Source organism: Pleurodeles waltl, chromosome 6, assembly GCF_031143425.1.
Source record: "Pleurodeles waltl isolate 20211129_DDA chromosome 6, aPleWal1.hap1.20221129, whole genome shotgun sequence".
Lineage (NCBI taxonomy): Eukaryota > Metazoa > Chordata > Amphibia > Caudata > Salamandridae > Pleurodeles > Pleurodeles waltl.
Window position 1 is genome coordinate 1,077,625,581 of NC_090445.1, and position 17,097 is coordinate 1,077,642,677.

At 43.7% G+C, this 17,097-nt stretch overlaps 2 pseudogenes; one reads left to right on the forward strand and one right to left on the reverse strand.

Annotated features, from left to right (window-relative positions):
- Positions 1-580: 580 nt before the first annotated feature.
- LOC138301731 (interleukin enhancer-binding factor 3 pseudogene) lies at positions 581-2,893 on the reverse strand (annotated as a pseudogene).
- Positions 2,894-10,374: 7,481 nt separating this feature from the next.
- Positions 10,375-12,108, forward strand: LOC138301732 (interleukin enhancer-binding factor 3 pseudogene; annotated as a pseudogene).
- Positions 12,109-17,097: the final 4,989 nt, after the last annotated feature.

Sequence of the window (17,097 nt, forward strand, 5' to 3'; positions counted from 1 at the left end):
ACCAAGTTATAGGAGCTGAAAATCAGTCCTCGTGTGTTACACAGGGCACCAGAAGTAGCAACCGCTATCTATAGCTAGGCAGATCCATGCTCTTCAATCCCTTATCAAACCCATTCTGAAAAGTCGAGCTCTTCATGTACAATTCAATAGTGACACCTAATATTTCCTTCAATGTAGAAAAAAGCTTGATGTTGGTACACCTTTACACAGCAGCACAAAATAGTGCCTTAGAGGAATGTTGTGAGATTTGAAAAGTCCTTAGACATAGCAGTAAATGATAAAAAAAGACACTGACTGTTGTACATATGAACTTTTATCCGGTCTCGTGAAATAATGTATTGTACCAAAATATGCTATTATTTCATGCTGGTAAAAGGGCAAGTGACTTCAATTTGCAACACTTTGCAGGATCATGTAACTAGGAAATGATTGAACTGCGCTATATTTTGCTAGGTTTCCCAAAACATTATGCTACATAGGAAAGATAGTCATAATGGAGTCACACACTGACACCACCACACAAAAATAAGATTAAAACAATATGTTTATTTATGTTCTGATCATATATGATTTGCTTGTATCAAAGGTATAAGAGACTGCGCAGCCAGTTCATTCCATTACTAAAGCTTCTTCCACCCTGGCTGGTCCCACCACTGAGAAGCGCCATTGTAACATTAGTCTGTTTCGGTGTACCTCGAGCAGGAGCTTCTGCTGTGGGATTTGTCTGAAGAAGATCATGAGCGGCACCCTTCTTTAATGCCTCAAGTGCGGCAAGCGCAGCATAGGCCTTCGCCACCTTTTTGTAGGTGCTGGTTCCTTGGAACGTCTGCCCATCCATCTCCACTTCCATGACAAAGTGCCTGCAGCAATGGCCTCCTGTCTGCGAGATCACCTGAAACTTCAGACCACGCCGCATCTCATTTAGTTCTGTCACTGGGTTCTTTTCCCACCGCATCAAGACTTGTCCCTCTGCATTCTCATTGGCAGAACCCGCTGACGACGAGCTAGCAGATGTGAAAGAATCCTCATTGCAAACGGTGAAACCCATAGCTTTCAGAACCTCTACTGCTACGTTATGTTTGGCAATCTTTTTAGAACCACCAGTCGCCTCAAATGTCTTCCCATTGACCTCCATGGCCATTGTAAAAATGGGAGCATGATTAGGACCAGTCTTGGAAACCTCCTTACAGCGAAGTCCTGGTTGCAGCTGGTTCAGTCTCATGACAGCGTTCATTCTGCAGAGATGAATGGGCTGTGTAGTCTTTTTCTTTTTTCCATCTTCTTGCAATACTCCTTCTAGTGGACGCTTAGTTAAGCCAAAAGTAGAAGAGTCGCCTGAGGGAATCGGGTTAATGTAAGAAAGAGCGTTGTCAATCTCGGGAATGTTACTATGAAGTTTCTCGAAGTTTAAATTCTTGTTTCCTAAAAGAAGGTGAATGTGTCCAAAGGCCAGAAGCCGTACAGCATGCTGAGCAGTGTGGGTTATGCACTCTTTTTGGATCGTATCAAGATGGCCAACAGCATCCACTGCTTGCTTCTCGCAGGGATCACAAAGCCCTGGACCATCAGGCATGAGGATCCCAGATGCCAGGCACTCAAGGACTCTTCTCAGAGCTTCACCAATTCCCATTGGCCTGCCAGCTGTTGCAATCACCCTTTCAGAAAGGACTTCAAAGGGCCATCCTCCGAGTGGAGACCAAGTAGGGATACTAGAGCAGAGGTACCGAAAAACGTGATTGACTTTGACCCATGATTTCAGTTCCACCGCTCTTTCCTGGAACCACTTTGTGCGTCGAACACACTTGAAGGCAGCACAACATTTCTGCATGTCCAGAACATCATTAGATGATTGTAAGATTCCGCCTGTGCATATCTCACTATATTTTTTAGCCAGTGGTGATGCCATTCTGATAGTCACTGTCACGGGAGGATCCCTTGTATTCTTGACCACGATAGCAGCTTCCAGGACACGCTCATTAATTTCATACCTATCTTCACTCAAAATATAAAACTGTTCAACAAGACAGCATGCTACCTTCCTCAGAAGTGTAATGGTGGGCATATCTCTGCATAGGAGAACCATTTTAACACTCATGTCACCTTTCAACAAAAGTCCCTTTGCAGCAAGGCCCACACGCACAACTCCCAAGAGGGCTTTGGTCCTATGTTGAGGTGTCTCTGCATCACCTTGAGGGGCTGTGTTCAAATTCTCTGGTGGCTGTCCTTCCCCACTGGAGCTCCTGGTCTTACTAGGTAACCTCTGTACTTCATGGACAAGTCTTTGAGCATCATTCCGTCTAACTGCTTCCTCTTCTGCTTCTGCATCATGCACACCTGCACCATGTTCTCCAGCAACATCATTCTCATTTGTAGCATTATTGTTAACCACTGCATAACCTTCTGTGCTGTCATTTCCCTGTGCATCATTTCCTGTTCCTGCATGACCTCTAACATTAACTGCCTGTGCCCCAGCATCATTCCCTTCTACAGCCTCTTCTTGTTCTGCTTCAGCCTTCACTTCTGAATCATCATCTACTGCCGCATCCTCTACAGCACCAGTGTCATCCTCAACCTCTTCTTCACTTTCTGTGTTATTCTCTACCTCTACAACATCTCCAACCTCACCACCACCCTCTTCTATTGTGCCATCCTCTCTCACGGCACCATCATCACGTATTGCATCGTCCAGTAGCTCTTGGCCATTACCTTTGCCTGCTTCTTCCCGGGCTTCCATTTCAGCTACCACCTGCTCCCCTATCATGTCAGACACACCGTGGAGAGCTTCTTCTGTGAGCACAAGCATCTTCTGGATAACTTGCAATTGCTCCCTGGATGGGTACATGGCAGCATAAACAGCCATGATTTTACGGCAATCAGATCTGTAAAGATCCATTGTTTCTTTTACCACAGCAGGCGACTTTTAACTTTCTCAAGGCTCTGCACCAGGTCTGATTTCTCCCAAGCTACATCACAGATAAGTTGTTTCCACTAGCCTAGCAAATGTGTGGTGATCCAGAGGCCCTCCTTGGAGCCCAATCACTGGGGTTAAGGGTCCCCATGTTCCACAATGTGGACCTGCTATCTGCTCTATATAAGGCCATCTCTGGATGGGTTCAGGCTAGCTTGATAGCCGGTACGCAAGTCACAGAGAGACCTTTGTGACATCACCACATCTCATCTGAGCTAGGATGAGATGAAAAGACCTGCAGGAGACACATGATCAACGTCTTATCACCATTAAATCTTCACAGTCCAAATCTTTTTGTCAATGTTAAACAGGACATCAATATACATAGGACATCATTAAAATGTGTGTCCTGCTACCCTACCTGTAAGACAGTCCCACCAACCATATACATCTTACTAAATACTTCATTCCAGAAGGACTTCAAAGTATAAAGGATGAAAAAAAGAATCTTGGCTAGTAAATAATTAAATTTCCAATAATTAAGAAATTACAATATATTCAGTCTCTTAAGCACTGAAAGCAACCAAAGTTGTATTAAACATACATACCCCGACTATGGATCTGATTTAAGAGAGTTTAGTGCCACTTTAGCAAAAGGGGAGTTCCCCTATCAGGGGGGCCAAAAAAGTGGTGCAAAGAAATCTATGAGATTTGTTTGCGTCATTTTTAAGGCACTATTAATGCCGGGTCTGAGCAGGCGTTTAAAGGAGGCACTCCATTATTCATAATGGGCCATATTGGGCTTGCAGGATTAGCATCAACATTTTTTACGCCAATCCTGTAAAGCTCCGAACTAGCATCAAAAATGTTGACACTAGTTCCCTAACTACTACCATGGTGCACCATATATTAAATACGGCACACACATGGTGGCGTTAGGCGGCGCTAAGGGGCGCAAGAAAAGTGGGGCTGCACTGAGTGCAGCGCCACTTTTCTTAAATCTGGCCAATGTTTCAAGTAGGTTTGTACAACATTTTTAGAACTAATACCACGTCACAATGAAAAAAAGAGGATCTGCCCATAGCTTAAGGTGATAACCACAATTAAATGTAGATACTATACACATCCCCCTTCCATTAACACAGCACAATAAATGCATGCTTTTTAATAAAGAAATGAAATGAATATAACATTACTAAAAACCTAGACATGTATAAACGAAAACATAATAGAACATAATAAAATATAGATATTTGATTATACACCTGTGGAATCCTTAGCTACAATGATTTATTCAGAGTGGCAGTCTCCAAATATAATATAGGCTTGTTGGGACAAGAATGTTCCCTGCATAGTATATGGGCATGTACCCCTGCCCTGAGTGCTCGAGTGCTTGTGAAACTGGTATCTTGCCTGCGTACTATGGGCCTGGTAGCACTTAAATCTATGATTGTGAACTGTGGCATAGGTCTATCCCTGGTAATGGGAGGCCAATAATCTGTTCTCTGATGGGGAAGGGTGCACCAAGTGTTTCCTTGTAGTAGACGATGAACTACTGTCGCTTCTCTGAATGTATCACATAAAGCAGTGATGGCAGAGTCCGATGTTTTCTGAATGTTTAGTATGAAAACTTTTTCTGTGTGTCTGAGTATGAGTATTGTGATTTAAGTTATAGAATTCTACCTCACGCATGTGCGAGGAAGACCGATGTGCGAGGTACACTTTGTATTGTGAGTCTTCTGACAGTTTCAGCAGCTGGTGCCTCCATGTTGACTGCCGCTCCGACATTCTACTCAATAAAGCTTCAACTTAAGTCTTACTCATTGGCGGCCTTACCATTTCGTTGGTGACATTTACAGGATGCGGTCAGGAGATTGAGGGTGAGAGGTAGCAGCTTGTTGTGGTGTTTCGGGTCCTTGAGGAGAGTCCAGTACCTCCACTGGGATCCGGAGAGCTGTTTCACGCAGTACTGATTGGTGACTAGGGTGGAGCAGCACAATCATCATCAGATCTTGTGTTGCTGTTTTGGGTCCACCTGTGCATTTCTGGAGAATTAAAAATGTTGTAGTACTTTTTAACAAGAAGTTTCATTTCTATTAAGGACACAGGGTGAGAATTATGTTTTCTCTTTCTTGCTTTAATTGAATAGCGGCCATGTAACAATGATGACTGTTACAAAGGAAAAGTCCCATGATGGAGTGACAACCAATTAGAAGAGAAGACATGAAGAGTTAAGTTTAAGGGTGGGTTTAAAACATCATTAACGCACATGATATCCTGCAAGCTTGTACCTAGGGAATACACTTTAGTGCCTGAAGCGCCTCTGACTTGATGAGTTCCAGAAAGGAAAGTGTCAATGCCTGTCTCAGATTAGATCCATCTAACATATATTGGTATTGTGAGGGGGAAACTGGGGAATAAGGACTGACTAGAGAGATAAGGAATTGATTTGGTTTGTGACGCTTAAGATCCCTTGTAAATGGAGGCTGACAACTGACCCACAAATGTAAACTATCCAATGAAGAGTCACCATCACTTTTATCAGAACTCTTTAGATATCCTTTTTTGTTGACTTTATATTCCCCTCAAGAACTGAGAAAACTGAAGTTTTGGAGTTTATAACAAATCCCAGGAATTCTCTTTGTGTGACTAGAGTTAGGTAGGATTGTTCTGGTTCACCACAAAGCCCAAATCCTAGCAGAGGGAGCCTGTGTGAAGATGCTGCAGCAACAGGTTGGGAACCTGAGCCATCATCAAGATGTTGTTGAGGTAATTAGTCGACTTCCTCTCTGTCTGATGAATCACATGCTTCATCAGTTTGGTAGAACACCACGGGGCTGATGATAGCCCAAAGGTAAGCATCAAAAAACTAGAGATTGGCACTTTCTAACTGAACTGAAGGAAATGCCGGAGGGGTGAAATAATCAGACCAATTGTGACTGAATAATTGGATCCTTCCTCAAAGTTCTAATGGGGAAGAAAATGAATTGCTCAGATGCTCTGCTGAATCCTCATAGTCTGGTACTCATGTCTTTTGAAGGGAAGAAGATTTCTCCCCAATAGTAATCTCTACTGAGAGGGTGCTGTTTGTGTTGTTTGATAGACAGGAGTTTCTTTGTGTCCACTGTGCTAAAACATGTGGATTATTTTGGCCTGTGATCTTGTATGGAAAAAGTTAAGTCCAGAATTTTTTTAGGTGGGCCAGTAAGGTCTAGAAGTTTATCTTGGCAGGCCAGACAGGAACTAGTAATGTCCTTTTTCGGGGCCTTAACCAATTTACTCAAAAGTGGAAAGATTAGTGTCAATCTACAGAGTGTCTGCGACATGACACTATAATGTGTGCATTCAGCTTTCAGGTGGCTTCTACTTCCTTTTGGAAGGGCTAGCTCACATATAGGCTGCCATATCAGCAGCTGAGAGCACCCAGTCCAAAGAACCTGTGGGAATTATGCCCTCAGAGACAAAAGTGTGCTTTAACAAGTCATAGGGGGCGACTTCATTGGCTGGGCCAATTTCTGAATCCTGGTCTTCCTATCCTTGGTGTTCTTGGAGCTCCCTCTCAGACTGGGCCACATTTGAGTATTTCCTCATCAAGATCTAGAACTCCTAGTAGAAGGGAATCCAAATATCCTGATTTTAGATGTTCCTTTCTTTGTCTCTGGGAATCAGAGGATTGGTTAGAAGGGGTGACCCTGATGGAAGGTCAGGAGCTGGGAGTAGGGAGAAAAACATTTTCAATTGTTTGGTCCAGGAACCCAGGGAGTAAGAAATTGACTTTTGAACATAATTTTGTATAGCCTGATCTATGACTGGCTTCATCCTTGCTAAAATGTTATATCCTTTAGATTTGGGTGTAAGATCAACGGCCTGCCAGTGTTGTTTGACACCCTTGTTGGAGACCCCTGCAACATTCTAGCATGGATTTGATATATAGATATAATATAATGCCAGAATCAAAACAAGCCCTTTCTACTCCTCTCTGAATGATAAATTGCTGCTGCCCACCAATAAAGTGTAATAAAGGGAGGGTGCCCCAGCAAATGTGACTGGCTCTGTGGAGGAATATACAGTATAAAAAAATTGGAGTCTGTAGTCCAAAAACTTGTCAATATTTATTACAACCGGTACCTGCCTTATGAGGCCGGCAGCAATGCGAATAGGCCTATAAGGGGTCAAACTGTGTATTTCACGACAGTGCTGCCATCTGAACAACCCTAGAGGCTGTTTATGGAAGGGCGTGTGTTATGATGTGACATGTTTAACATTCTTGGTGACATGCGGGGGTTCCAGAAGATGGGGGGCGAGGACGGCAGTTACAAGGAAAGACGGCGGAGAGGGCTGGACAGTGCATTGATGCCAGGTTGTTTGTTACAATAAACTACAAAGTTTTACTTCCCGGGGATCGGGTATTTATTGTTGACAATGGCACCACAGAATGTCAGCGCTGTTAAATTATGCTCACTCGCGGAGGAACTACTGTGGGGAATGGTGAGGTAAGGCAGGCGGGGTGGGGCGGAGATTCACGGGTGCTTAGGTCCCCGACGAGCAAGAAGAAAATGACGTTGATACAGAGTGGCTCGCCTCAATGATGGAGTGGGTGGTGGTGGGCGGAGGGAAAGGGCGCTAGAAGCGCTCCCACAAAGCCGAGGGCAAAGAAAGTAAATCAATGCTACCGACAGAGGTTTCCGGAAATATATACCAATTGTAAAAGAAATAACCACAAACAACACAACCAATGAGTAAAACTAAATAAAACAAACAAGTGCTTACTGTGGCCATCGAGCAGTAAGAAAGAGATAGAGCCACAGTTTGCTTGGATGCTTACATTGTTGCCTGACATACTATTGGTTGTTAGCCTACCGTGAGTTTGTAGTTTTTCAACAAAGAACCATGGTCTATGTCGTTTTTCTTTGCATTTTGGGGAAATGTTTATGGTTGATACATGTATGTTATCCAATGAAAGCGAGAAAGAAAATGCATAATACGAATCCTTCAGTTCTGCCGTACAATTTGGCTCGGATACTCAGGTGACAGCCAAACTGAATGTGCATTAGAGCCATATTTGATGGACATATACAGCTGTGAATGGATGCTGCCATGGTTGGCGGCCTAGTCACCCTAAGACTTGTGCTGGTGTTTGTGCCAGAGGGAGCCTGAGGAAAGCAAGATGTCTGCGCACTGCGAGGCCAGTGCTGTTCAGGGCTCGTTGCCTTGCATGTTGCAGCCTACATGAGGTAAACTACAATTTACCTGCATAGCTGAAGAACCTTCTTACATCTGATCAACAAGCTGGTTGTATGTTCTGAGATGTGCGCGCAAAGAAAATAAAGAGGTATGTTCAGGACATCAATGTCAGTGCTCGTTTACGAAGATGTGCATTTCTTTTGTATCTGTACTTTTTGTTTGCATTTTATGCTGTTTAAGGAAAATAATCCCTTTCTGTATCGCCACACCACTGTAGGTACCAAGATCAGCTGCCTGTTTTTCTTCTTCTTCTCTGATCCATTGCTGGACACCAGTTGTCTAGTGTGACCAGATTCCAAACCACTGAGCAGCATGAATTATGAGTTAGTTGGTTTACAACGAAAGAAAACATTTCCCCTGGTTCCTGTCCATACAGGCTACAGACTAAAACAAAACAGAGAAACTTGGGACAGAGTGTCATGCTTTCCTTCTTCCCCATAGTATATCCCTGGTATTTGTTTTTTGTCTTCCCCCAGTCTGTCTCATCAGTGGGATGACCCAGTGTGACAGTTTGATGACAGCACAATGCCAGTTGAGTGTGACAATGCAGGTGACCTGGTATTTTGCTGTTCAAGTCAAAGGTTGGAGTCACCAAGGGTTGAGCCTCCTTGAGGATCCAGATGTATCCCGGTGCTTGCTGAAACCAATCCCCTTTGAAAGTAATGAAAGAGAGGTGACGAGTTACAATAACCTGAGGTACAATTAAGAATGGCACCAAAGAGAGCGCCTGTTGGGTTGTGGTTATGATACTGGAACTGGCCAGGCCACGAAAGAAGTGTTTTTCTTATTTGGTTACAGATATTTCAAGGAGGAGTTTGATACAGGACATATCGGTAGCCTAAGAGTTCTACAGGTTGGTATTTAGCCCATCTTGGCCCCCAAAGTGGTGTTCCATTTTAGCAACCTTGTCTCCCAACCTCTTGGTTGACCCTGAAGTCAACAGACATGGTTTTAGGCTGCCGGAGGACAGCAGTAAACGCTGGCTTACTACAAATAGCCAGCAACTCTGATGGTGGGTCTGGGCACTGAGCAATTCCCTCAACTGGATGTGTGCTCACCTCTGCCTTGTTGGTTCACTAGGTTACACATGTGACTCGGATCTTATGTTGGGAATCCCTACAGCCTACTCCCCTGCAAAATCTCTGTGGATGGAAGTGGGCGATGCCACCCTCGGTTCAGACTAACAATCACTGCACTGTCAATACATGAAAGAGGGACAGTTTTCACTCAAGACCAACAAGCATACTCGAACCCGTTGGCCCATGGTTATGATGGAGCAGTGGGAATATAGGAACCTACAGTCTTGAGTATTATTGATTGGTAATGGACTGACTAAAGAATATCAGGCAGGTCATAGCTATGCTATTGAGGCCTTATCTTGAGTACCCTGTCCACTGTGGGAGGCCAGAAATGCAGCAGGCTAAAGGCAAGTGAGAGGCAGTGCAGATATGGGCAACAAAAACCTTGAATGCCTTAGAACATAAGACACCTGAAGAGATGCTCAGAACTTATCTATGTGCACTCTGGAGGAATTGAGAGATTCTGTAATACAATAAAGGCTTTTGCAATTCTTATAGCTTAGCAACAGGAAAAAGTACCTTTTCCATTAGAGAAGTAATTCTAGCTTGGGTTTTAAAGACTCTGGAATAACTTTAGAAAGTAGACATTCGTGGAAAGGGCATTAGCCAAACGGAAACAGTTACCAGCAGAAATGATTAACTCAAGCGCATTGATATGTAAAGTGGTAACATCACTTTATTAACTATGTTGGTTACACTTCTTCCCCTGAACTCACCATAGATCTGGATGTATGACCGTCGTACAAAATTGCTTCTTAATACATTATTTACAGGGATTTGGGTGCTCAGTAATTATATGAAACGTTGGTAAGCTGTTTTCTAGCCAACGTCTGAAAATAATAACATCTTAACATTAAGTTCAACCATCCCTCCCCATCACCACCAGGAGCAATGACATCACAGAGGGGCCCCAGGGACACTAACATAAGGGGTACAATTTTAATCTCCGGTTTTGGGACACTGCTGCTTTCAGTTCTAAAATCCAAAATGTGTGTCCTTCTGGTTGGTTATCCTCGTCAATGACTTGATCGGTGCAAGTGGTGAGAAAATAAATCCCACTGTTTGAGGCAGAAGAAAAAAAATCGGTCCCAGCAGTTTCCCAAGAGGGAGTAAAGACGACACCTTTTCGGATCAGTGGAGACCATGCATGAATTTATCAAGGAAAGCTGCCATATTTTGGTGCGCCATATGGGCCTCTATCCAAGATGGAGAGACCTGGATTCTATCCAGAACATGGTCTTGCATACACAGCATGCCCTCCGTGTTGTGTCCGACATCATGGAAGAGCAGGAGAAAGCAGCCAGACGAGTGTCTAAAGCATGGTCCATAAGGGAAGAGGAAGGAGCTGCAACTTTTAAAGTGTGGAGGTCCTTCTGCAGGTATGAAGAGATGATACAAAGAGGAATCCTTACCCTTTTTGGCAAGAAGACCAGAGCCATCTTTGGAGTTGCCCGTGTGGGCTTTATTGCAACAGGACTTATTCTGAAGTGTGATGCAAACATAGAGATGGTTCTCCTATGCAGAGACCGCCCCACATTTAGCCTCCTAAAAAAGGTGTCTGAAGCGCTGGCTCTGCAGCTTTCTACCATTAATGAAGAGGTGTATGAGGTTCTGTACAGCCCCTCCGAAGGATCAATTGTAATAAATAACATAAAAGTCCCTCCTCTGAGGCTGACTGTTAGAATGACATCCCATCAGGTAGTGGGAGAAGAAGAGAAGACCAAGGAGGGACACATTCCATCATGTGATGTTCTCGAAAGGCAGCAATGCCTTTCTGCCTTGAAGTCAATTCAATGTGCCACATGGCTCATAGATAGAGCAGCAAAGTTGCAAACGTTTGACACAGTCAGCTGTGTCCTCAGACACTTGTGCTCGTTCTATTCAGCCTATGCTCCACTCAAAGGCTGGCCCTTGTACGTACTCTGTGAGAAGGCAATTGCATCAGCCAACAAACAAACTGGGCCAGGTGCAGCTCTGCGCAGAGTTCTTGAATGTATTGCTTCAGGGATCCTAACCCCTGATGGTCCTGGGCTCCTTGATCCATGCCAGGAAGAATTAACTGATGCCTTTGGTCACCTGAAAAGGTCACAACAGGAAGACATAACTAGATGTGCACAGCATGATCTGCGGTTGGTGGCCTTTGGGCAAATTCACAGATTTTTGGGTATGGATCCTCTGCACTTGTCAGAGAACTCAGTAGTCAAAATATTTGCTGATTTTCATGCCTTTTCTTATCGAGTTAAGATTCCTTTAAACACTTCCTTGTCTTCTGGTTCAGTAAAACGCTCCATTCATGGCAAAGGAGAGCATAAGTCTTCTAAGAGAAAGAAAAAGCACATGCTTCAATCTGATCCTCCAAAAGAAATGAATATGCTCACAAGGCTTCACATACATTGTCCTGGACTCCTATTCAGAGAAGTTTCCAAGACTGGTCCTGACCATGCCCCCATTTTCACCATGGCAGTGCAGTTCAACGGGAAGACATTTGAGGCTACTGGCCCTTCTAAAAAGGTCGCCAAGTCTCATTTAGCAGCCAAGATCCTCGAGATCTTGCTCCCGCAAAAAGCATTTGGGAAGGAGGATGCTCCCGGCGCAGAAGAAGTCATGATTTTGGAACAGCCCAAGGGTCAAAAAGATGTACCAGTCCTGTCCGAACGTGGTAAATTCCCAGTCATGGAACTTAACCAAATGAGGGAAGGTCTGCATTACCATCTGGTGTCAGAGACAGGTGGCAGCCACAGCAAACACTTTGTGATGGAGGTGGAAGTGGATGGGCAAAAGTTCCGTGGTGGCGCTTCTAGTAAGAAAATGGCAAAGGCATATGCAGCACTTGCCGCACTGAGGAGATGTGCCATAGAAGTCCAGAATGCATCCTAAGCAACTTAATCTAGAATTCGTACCATTGTTTTCATTGATCAAGACGCTTGCTTGTGTTTCCTTAGTCAATAAAGCTATTCAGATGACGGCCTTTAAGTAATTATGTGAATCTAATGCACGTGGTTACGTATTTTGTGAACTGCTCTTTGTAGTCTTCTACCGTGACTCCCATGCCATTTCTTTGTCTATTATTTTGCTACAATTCCTTCAACTACGCCATTACTTCTAAAGCCATCACCGAGGCATACAGTCTGTTTGTGCGAAGTATTTAAACTTCGACCTTTAACTTCAAACTATAGGAGTTTTTTTTAGAAATAAGATTACAATAATATCACTAGTTTATGTTTATTTAATTAAATTGCATATACTATTGTTTAATTTAAGATTAAGGTTACCATTCACTTAATTCAATTTAGGAGTATGCATAAAATCTGAAATAGGCATAGAATAAGATGACTTATTTTCATTTTAGCTACATTAATTGAATTTACCTTAATTTTAGGCTATAGTTAGTAAAGTTTAATATAATTTATTTTATTGGAATGCTTATGGTTAGCATTGGAAATAAAAAATGTTTCCTTATTTCCGTCAATATGATTTAATTTACTTTATTTTAATTTAAGGTTGGCATTTTGGTTAAAGTTGCCACCTACCTGTCATTTCACTTAATAAATTTCACTGCTAAAGCTAATGTTAGTTTTGCTTAAATACCGGCAACAAAATGCCCAAGCTTTGTTTTGCCCTATTAGACTATTAGCATCCAACTGCAGCTGCTTGCCTTTCTCTCTTTCTACTAACTTACCTGTCGACCTACTACCCTCTGCGTTTACCCTTAGCATACTCTCCTGCTAGTCCCACATCATCCCCACCTATTCTAACTACACTTTTCACACTTACTCTCCACAATATCAACTACTCTCTTTATCGCCACTCTACTGCGTTTACCCGGCTCTCACCCTCCAAAACCTTATCCCTCCTGCCTCCCAGCCTAACCCACCCTGCAAAACCCATCAGCCATCCTTTAATTTCTAACAATGTCCCCTTTAACTCCTAGTTCCCCCTCACACCACTATCCCATACCCCTTTCACCCACCCACCTACCGACCTCTTAATCTCGGTTCTCCAATAATGCTCTTGCATTCTTACCCACCTCCTGCTCATCACAGTGGACTTATTACGTGATGATGCACCACCAACCTGCCATTAGGCCATTCCACTGGGATGTGGAAACTTCTCCCAAAACCAACACAGCACCATGGAAGAAGGCCTATGTCAAACATTCAAGATTTGGACACAAATGGAGGCCAGTCTATCCTGCTTCACTGCTCCCTCTCTTCTACATTCTCCTGGTAATTGCTGATGATATACAGATCTCCCTCAAGTAAAGGATACAGATACTGTATTGCTAGGTACAGTCACGGACATCACTGTAAACCACAACACTTGCAACTACGCAACCCGAGACAACTAGCTCAATAGGTCCTTCATGGCAAACCTAGAGGCCTTCATCCCGTCGAAATTTATCCCTGGACTGACACATTCATCTTGACAGACCAAGAGTGGTGCTTGTGTTTTCTTGTTTACATGATTCCACAGCTAGGTGCTGGTTTTATTGTGCAGTGCCGCGGCAGTCTCCTTACTTTTCAGATACTTCGAGGGTTGTATTTGCTTTTCATGGCGGTGGGATTGCATCCCGGTTTATCCTGTGTACTTCCGGCACATGCATGCATAAGCGTCTTTGTCTGTGAATGGCCTGAACATTTTTTATTTTGTGTGGGCACTGCAGAGAGGTTTGAGGTGTGGGACATCGTTTTCATACTGCCATTTTTGCCACACTGTGGACCAGCTGTACTAAAAGACTTGTTGCAAAAATTGGTCGCAAACTGCATAGAATTGTTGAGACCATTGTTTAATTTTGTAATGTGATCTGTGTACTAAAGGGTAGAATGGTGAAATCTCAAGTCGCAGGGAATCAAGGAGTGAGATGCCAAATAAATGTTAACTAGCAAGTCCCTATTTGTGACCCTGCGATTGCCTTCAAACAAAGGGGTGGTGATTGCCTGGGCCAGTAGTCCACCGTCCCTGGGTTTGCATTCCAAATTGGGAAACTTTTTTTCAGCATCCTATGTTCCTTAAAGGAACCAGTGCTGCTTTTAAATATGTTTTCTGTTTGGGGAGCTGTTGGCGGGCAGGCAGTAGTCCCAGGGACCACTGCCTGCCCCAGTGCTTAATTTGTACTTCTTGTTTCCGGCACAGAGCACCAGCACTTATTTCTGAGGGCCGACATTTATTTTTCTGCCTCAAGCATTTACTTCGAGCAAAAGACACATATGGAAAAGACGGAGGAAGAGAAAAACGAAAAAGTGTCACAAAGGGAGAAAGCAGAAAACTGCAAGAGTGAGCTGAAGGGGCAGCGAGTGGCTGTAAATGGATTAAAAAGGCCCGAGATGGCTTCAGGAATACGCTGTCTCTGTATTCCGTGCTTGTACATTTAATTGCAGCGGCCGCATGTTTAAAAGGAGGGCTTTGGGCACGGGCACGTTTTTATTTACAAATTAAGCACTGCCTCCTGCCCCGACACACACACACAAGGCCAGTTGTACGATTCTCAAAGTGACTGATGTACAAAGGGGACAGCTTGCTATGTGAATCTGTTACCACTTTGAGGAGTTGTTGACTAGTAAATAGTTGGTCACAGTTTCAATCAAAGTCTTTAACACGTGATTCCAACGCGCAATTAGATGGTGTTGCCCCTTCAATGCTACTTCCTAATTGCGAATAGAAATGAGTTGTTAAATTTTGAGATTTGGAATCACAAAAGGTGTTTAGTACATACTAAAATACCATTTTGGGGTCAAAACCCTGTGATTTTGAAAATCGCAGGATCTGCAACCACAAAATGCTGTGTCACATGAGGCAGATAATTCCTGTGATGACACACAGAATTTTCCAGATTGTAATATTTTTGTCTGTTGTAAATTGTTTCCTTGTGGACAGGTCATGTTTAGCCAAAAGTATTTCTCTACTCAGCCATCCCTATGCTGACGTTCATATTTGCGATTACTCTATCTATAGCCTTAACACTGATACACAGTAATGTTTTATGGGATTCCTATTCGTATCCAGTTATTTATTGCACTGCTGGAAATTTCATCTATTCGTTTTAGTTCGAATTTCAACACAGAGGTAGGCTAACTGCAAGTTACAGGTTCTCAATGCACCAGGAATATGGTGGTCACCATCCTTCGCGTGTTTTCCGTTCAAAGATTCCAGCCTGGACTTTTTATGGTAGGTTAACACGTTAGGAATTTTGTAGCCCTGCTTTGCTCTCTTTGAACTAACTTGACTACTACACCTGAAAACAAGGATTTGTGGGTAAAAAGTTCAAGACTGGAGAAAATGTCATTGATAACCTGGTGTGAGGTGCCACTGTTTACTTGGACATCAGAGAACACAACACTAAGTAATGGTGCTGGTGGAGGGTCAGGCTGCCATGTAATGCAAATAATTAAATAGCCTTCCAAATGTAAAAAGAAAAATGCAAGTTGCATCCAGGTTGTGAGAATTTATAAAGCAACTCAGCCATTCGTCACATTTTTCTCTATCAATTAATCAAATATTGTTTATCGGAACAAAGTACACTACATAAAAAGATAACGCATAATTCCATACAGATTTGCGAACAATAAGAGAAATGTGTTAACATTTTAAGAATGCATTAAAGTTACGTCATAAAAGAGTTTTAAAAAAGCAAAATGAGGAACAAATACTGTCTGATGAGCAGAATGCAATATTATCAAAGCAGATTGCACAGTTAGACATTGGCGCATAGCTGGTGTCATGGGCCCAAATGCAAGCAAGGAAATGGGCCTGTGTCCTCTCCTCCACCCGGGTGAGTGTTAAAATACAGATGGAACTTGGGTGCGGGGGGGGGCGTTCATCTATAACTCGATGTCACTGCGCCCGCTGCACTAATGATTGCTACGGATCGCTTATGTGTCTGCACGTTCTTTCTTCCTTCTATCTGTCGCACCCTGTCTCCTCCCGTTCTTTTCCCTCTCTCCTTGTATCTCCTTCCTCTCTCTCCCACCCTCTCCTTTCTCTTCCTCTCTCTCCGTTCCCCTCCTCTCCCGCTTATTCTTATTTCCTTTCACCCTCTGTACCCCACAGCCTTATTTCTCCTTTCTTTCCCGTTACCTCGTTTGCTCTTCTTTATCTCCTTTACTCTGACCGTTTTACCTCTCCTTTTTATCTTTCGCTCTCTCCTTTTACCTTTTCTCCATGTCCACCTAAACCGCTTCCCCATCTTCCGCCACCCACCCTCCAGAGGCGTAAACACAGCCCTAGGCCCCAGGCAGTCTCTGCTTTTTAGGCCACTATAATAACTGCAGTTCTCCAGAGAGACCCACTCTGCGCCCCGGTGCCGCTGCACAGTCTGCACCACAGCTAGGTGTGCCGCTGTTGTTCAGCTCTCCTTATCAACAAACACTGGCTTAACGGTGTCAGGATCTGTGAGGAATCCATTCCTATCTTACTACAAGGGGCCCTATAATATCCTATACCTTGTCGTGACCAGCAGGATCTACCGCCCGCCAAAGGCGAGGCACCGATTCCATGTTTAAATAAAATGGTAGCCTTCGTTTACTTCATTAGCTTTAAGATAGAGTTTCCCGTTTAAGCAAATAACCGTTTCTCTATATGAGCACAGAACTCCCCAGTGACTTATACGGTAAGGGGTACTGTACCCCCTGCCCGATGGTACCCCCTCCTCAGCTGCTTCTTCCAGTCTATACTGGCGGGTTCGGAGCAGGATGTTGGCCTTATCGCGAGACGTCCACTGCGCCTAGTAAGCCAAGGACATAGCGAAGTCAGAAGAGAGGGTCAAACCATTGCACGACTGGCCCCACCTGGGGAGAGGTTGAGGGCTCACTATCCGAACCCAGCCCCCGGAGATGGTGCCACAAGCACCTCCTCTTTCCCTGAGGATGT